Genomic DNA, 6,231 nt, shown 5'->3' with positions numbered 1-6,231 from the left:
TCGTGGCCTTCGATCGCCCACTGCATTGGGCGTTCCCTGCCCTCCAGAAGTCACACCGATGAAAGACGGACGCGGGGGAATTACGAGTTAGGGCCCTAAGACCGCTGGCAGGTGCCTGTGCAGATTGGTTTACTTGGTGTTTCTTAACATAATCTTACCCGTCATCCTGTTCCGAAAGAGTGAAAACGTCTGGTGAGTATTTTTGGTAGTGGAGCCTCGTGGCTTCCAAGCTTTAAAAAAAAAACCGCGGACCCGCCAGAGCCGCCACTGCCAGCGACATGTGCAAAGTAACGCAGAGGTCCGTGGGGCCGGCCAGCCTGAGCCTGCTCACCTTCAAAGTCTATGCATCACAGAAGAAGGACTCACCTCACCAAACTTCCGTGAAGGTTAATGAGCTGGCACTCTATTCGGTTCCTGAGAGTCAACTAAGTAGGTGGAGGAGCCAAAGACTCAGCTTGAAGAAAGCGTCTCCTATCTCCAGCATATAAAAGTTGGTGTCGGGAACGGTACTCCCACACTGAGCCCAAGATGCGAAGTTGGGTTGAGTGGGGGTTACACAGCTATGAATATCTCCAAAATGCACCGCTCTGCATTTGTTCCAGGACTTGGTGTTGCTGGTGCTGCTGGCGTTGTTGGACTCCTTTTGGCTAGTTCAAAAACAAAGACGCTGGTGTATCCACCTGCTTTCATGGGATTAAGTTGTCTCTCTTTAATATCCACGACAAGCCATCATATTTGTCCAGGTCAGTGGAAGGAAATTACATGACTGGGGTTTACCAGGATGCATAGTCGGAAAAGACTGGTGAAGGAGAACTTTCAAAAGCTAGGATGTAAGAAGAATTCTCCTAGAAGTAAGCAGATTACTCCATGCTCTGCCCACTTTAATCAGTTATAGGTAAACATTGGAAATTCATACAGTAAACCATTATTTGTACAGAAAAATGGCAGAGTAGTCGGTATTAAATGCAGTAAACTGGCTTTCTTCTTCAGGAAAAACTAAAAGACAAACAACAACAAAAAGCACACTAAACTGTCTACATCAACACGTTCCAATATACTTTGTGTGATAATGGAAAGACTCTATATCTGTGTTGTCCAATACAGTAGCCACTAGCCACATGTGGCTGTTGAACACTTGTACTATGACCAAGGAACTGAATGTTTAATTTTAGTTAACTGTACAAAGGCCCATCTGGCTAGCGGTATTGTGTTGGACAAGGCAGGACTAAGCTCTTACTCTGTAGCCTGGTCCAAGGCTGGCTAATGTCCAGGTTTGCTTGGGACTGAAGGATTCCTGGGGTGTAGCACAAAACTCCATCCAGTTAAAAAACCTGGAAAATCTGCTCAAATTCAAACTCCCATCTAGTTTCTGACACGCCCAAGGCAATAGTAGGGAATACTCTCTAATAAGCATCCTATATTACTGCTGGGCTGTAAAAATAATTTAAGCTAATGACCTGGAAAATGGTTGTCTGACAAGTAACTGACAAGTTTGGTAGAAAATTATTTCTCATCTGTTTTGTGTCACTCTTCTTTCATTTATGCTTTGTAAATTGCAGTTACTAAACTAACTCCTATTCAGCATATGGAATTTATGTATCTCTTGACAGTTTCAGAGTATGTTTTATTATTTATTATTTATTATGTTCTATATTTCATTTTCTGGGATATACAGATTGCTAAAGAAATCAATAAGATGTTATGTTTCATATCAAGATGCCTCTTTAATATCAAATTTTAAGTATTCCGTGTTAGTTATATTCACTGTGTACATGACTTCAGAAGCAGAAGGAAGCAATTGTTACAAATAAAGTGTTTGAATGTCTATGCCTAAGAGAAGTGGATGTTCTTCAATTCCCCTGCAGTGGTCGGCAAAATCATTAGTCAACAGAGCCAAATATCAACAGTACAACGATTGAAATTTCTTTTGAGAGCCAAATGTTCTAAACTTAAACTTCTTCTAATGCCACTTCTTCAAAATAGACTCGCCCAGGCCGTGGTATTTGTGGAAGAGCCACACTCAAGGGACCAAAGAGCCGCATGTGGCTCGCGAGCCGCAGTTTGCCGACCACGGCCCTATAGCAACATTTGGAGCAAATACCACTTGTTACCATCTTTCAACTGTGCTCACTTGAAGACCATACCAATGTTAAATAGTTTGCTTTGCTATTTTATTTTCCTTTCAATTTTAATTCCTTCCCAAATGCTCTATTCAAGTAAAGTCATTATTCTCCCCTGATCTGATTGATATTGTAATTATCCAGCTCTTTCCAGCTGTGTCCACCCCAGTTTTATATGTAGAATGGAGAGCTATGCTTTCTGTGTTTGAATGATAAAACTATGGACAGGGTCACTATTTTTCATCCTAAAAATTAGAGAAAAAAATTACCTACAAAACAAAACTATTCTGCTGTTTTCAGTACCATGGGGTAGACGTTGCCTGTCCATTCTCTCTCATTAGTATGCTAATATTCTAAAGATTATGACAATTACTTAAATTAATTACTTGATTTTACACACACACACACACACACACACACACACACACACACATTCACAGTTACATATAAATCTTGGACCTGTCAGATATAAACCAAGATCCTCATTTGACTCTCATGGGGTACTTTGATTGTCTACTTAGATCTTCAGAGATTGTATTCTCCGCACCTTTGAGAATAACTCCTGGCTGATCTGATAGAGGCAATAATGTGACTGAGGGACTTGACAATAGGCTTCCATCAATACATTCTATTTCTGTTTCAAAAAGGGGAAACGAATTCAAGTTCACTTAAATAAAAAGTGGGAAGTATAAGGATGAAACCAAGCCATGTCTCAGGATAGAACTAGAACTATGCACCAGACATTCCCTCCATCTTTGTTTCACTCTGTGTATCTCTTTAACTACCAGTCTTTATAGTAGAAAATATGGCTGCACGAACTCCATTTTTATATCTCCCGCATTAAAGATTCTAACCTAAACAAAGGCCAGATCTTACTCCTGATTCAAAATTTTCCAAAGCTGAGCCTCTGTCAGTCCAAACTCTGGCCAGGATGAGAGTTAGGCAGTCATAATTTATCCTCACAGCTGCTCAGAGGCTGTCTTGTGAGACCACGTGGATGAGGGGGAAAGGGAGAAGTGTGCAGAGAAGGGAGGCTGGATAACAAACTGAATAGGTGCCCACTGCATTAAAAGCACAAGTTCTGGGTCATCCTGTGAATGTTAAGAACTTGCATGTTTAGGCTTTCCTGCAAGTCATTTCCATAATGATCACAAGCACTCGGTTATTTCTCTGCTTCTTCCCATGATTAGGCCCTCTGAACCCAGATGTGAAGAATAAGATGGGGCCCTAGCTGGTTTGGCTCAGCAGATCGCCAGTCGGCCTGCGGACTGAAGGGTCCCAGGTTCGATTCTGGTCAAGGGCACATGCCTGGGTTGCAGGCTCAATCCCCAGTAGGGGGCGTGCAGGAGGCAGCCGATCAATGATTCTCTCTCGTCATTGATGTTTCTCTTTCTCCCTCTTCCTTCCTCTCTGAAATCAATAAAAATATAGTATTTTAAAAAAATAAGATGGGTAGGATAGGATTTTAAGATACTAATTCTCAACCTTCAGGCCATGCTATATGAAACCTTTCAAGCCCTGGGCATGAATTGCCTGAAATCCAGTTGGGAGCAAAGCCACTCACTCCTCTTCCTATAGACCTGTCAGTAGGTCATGTCAGCAGCCTTGAACTCTCTCACCTGAAACTTCTAAATTGCTATTCTACCTTTCAGGAAACTAATTATTCCCAATTCAAATGAAAAAGCCTATAATTGCAACATCACCTAAATTTGAAAAGGAAAAAAAAAGTTAATGGGATTAGAAGCAATAATAGCACAAATTCTAATAGGAAGTATTAGTTTTTTAAGCATTGTTTTAAGTATAAAGCTACATATTTATTCAGAATTGATTTATGTGATGGATAAGTCACTTCCCAAATGTGCTTCTTTGTAGGGCTATGAAAACGGGAGAAGTAGGTAGGACATGTGTTAATGAGAGTAAGGTCTTCTCACCCTTGAATACTTGTACAGAATATGCTTTGTAAAGAAAATGTAGTGAAAATACCCCTTTTCTTCCTTGAAGCATCTGTGAGTCTTTCTCCTTTAGATAAAATTAGTTTTGGTGGGCACATGACAAGGAAGAGGTTCAGTGTAACAAGCAATCATGTTATTTTAAAAAGCTCCATCTCAAATTGAATTTACATGTGGTTGCTTTTTAGAGAAGATGGGTTGCAACATGTGAGAAATTTAGAAGTGTAACATGTCATTTACAGGTTCAGAGTAGCTTTTAATTCCCTTACTATTGTGCTTCTAATTAAATTTTAATTGTATCATTCATTATGAAATGAAACACTGTTATACTGTATTTTCCACAAGAGGAACTAAAGATGGACTTCATAAAATGGCTAATCCAAAGAAAAGGAATAAAAAGTGAAAATGAGCCTTAAAATTAAAGCCTAACATTAGAAGAAGTTACATAATGATTAAGTTATCACAAGTAATGTCTTTTTGGATAGACCCAAATGATTTAAATATGTACAAGGTAGGGCAAAAGTAGGTTTCCAGTTCTTCATATGGAAAATAATACAAGAATTAATAAATAATAATATAAGAATAAACTGTGTTTCACAAATAACTGTAAACCTATTGTTGCCACACCCTGTATGATAAGAGTAAATCAGCAGAATGCAGAAGGAACAGTGAATAGGTGTCAAAATGTAATGAAAATGATATATCCAATAATTTAAGTTGCTGCTTTATCACATACAATTTTCAAATCAATCCTTGTGAAATAAACATTTTTAAGTTGTTTTAGCTTAAAGACAAAAGAAGGAAGGATCAAAAATGTAAGTAGCCCAACGCTGAATTATAGAATCACTAGAGGCCCGGTGCACGAAATCCGTGCATGGAGGGGGTGTGTCCCTCAGCCCGGCCTGTACCCTTTCCAATCTGGAACCCCTTGGGGGATGTCCGTCCCTGTTCAGGGATTGGGCCTAAACAGGCAGTCGGACATCCCTCTCACAATCCAGGACTGCTGGCTCCTAACCACTCGCCTGCCTACCAGCCTGATCACCCCCAACTGCCCTCCCCTGCCGGCCTGGCCACACCCAACTGCCCTCCCCTGCTGGCCTGATTTCGCCCCCAACTGCCCTCCCCTGCAAGCCTGGTTGCCCCCAGCTGCCCTCCCCTGTCAGCCTGGTCATCCCCAACTGCCCTCCCCTGCAGGCCTGGTCGCCCCCAACTGCCCTCCTCTGCAGGCCTGGTTGCCCACAACTTCCGGCCATCTTGTGGCAGCCATCTTGTGATGACATGATGGTGGCCATCTTGTGATGACATCGTGCAAGGGTGTGACGCCACCTAGGCTTTTATTATATAGGATAGTTGTACTTGTCTCATTACAACTTTTGGCATGTACTTGAGTAATTGTGTTTTTAACTTAGCATGAAATAATTTTCAAAAATAAATCAACTCCCCTTCCATTTTTAAATTTCTCCTGTCTATAGAGTCACCATTCCTGAAATCTGGTGATTTTGAATTTATAGTTTAAATGCACTTAAGCTCTTTTCCATTATCTCCTAAAACTAGCTTTATAGGAAAAAAATGAAATAATAACTTAAAGAATATACCAAGAAAGGCTACAACAACTTTGTAGATCTGACGTTGAAAACAAAAGGTGTATTTCTCATATCCAGAGAGCTAGAAGATAGCAGCTCAGCATTAGGTTTTTCTCATAATCTGCAACTGGGAATTTATTCTTTTTTGAGAAATAAAGAAAATACGAAAGAGCACATAAGTAACAACTGTCTAAGTAATTAAAATTCTACATTAATAAAATTCTGAATTAGAATCCAAGTTAATTTGCAACAAACATATATAACTGTTTACAATTATTCTGATCTGTACCCGGCCAGCGTGGCTCTGAGGTTGAGTGTTGACCTATAAACCAGGAGGTCACAGTCAGGGCACATGCCCATGTTGTGGGCTCAATCCCCAGTGTAGGGTGTGCAGGAGGCAGCTGATCAATGATTCTCTTTTATCGTTGATGTTTCTATCTCTTCCCCTCCCCTCTCTGAAATCAATAAAAATATATTTTTAAAAATAAAAAATACAATTATTCTGATCTGTAAAGCAGGTTATATCTGTTAGGGTTCTCTAGAGAAACGGAACCAATAGGATATACGTATACTGTGTAT

General features: G+C 40.3%; 1 pseudogene across 1 annotated transcript; it reads left to right on the top strand.

Annotated features, from left to right (window-relative positions):
* Positions 1-278: 278 nt before the first annotated feature.
* LOC307105424 (MICOS complex subunit MIC26-like) lies at positions 279-895 on the top strand (annotated as a pseudogene). Its single transcript has one exon. The product of its transcript is annotated as an MICOS complex subunit MIC26-like (transcript).
* Positions 896-6,231: the final 5,336 nt, after the last annotated feature.

This window comes from Cnephaeus nilssonii (assembly GCF_951640355.1).
Source record: "Cnephaeus nilssonii genome assembly, chromosome: 9".
Taxonomy (NCBI): Eukaryota; Metazoa; Chordata; class Mammalia; order Chiroptera; family Vespertilionidae; genus Cnephaeus; species Cnephaeus nilssonii.
This window is presented reverse-complemented; position numbering and strand designations above follow the sequence as displayed.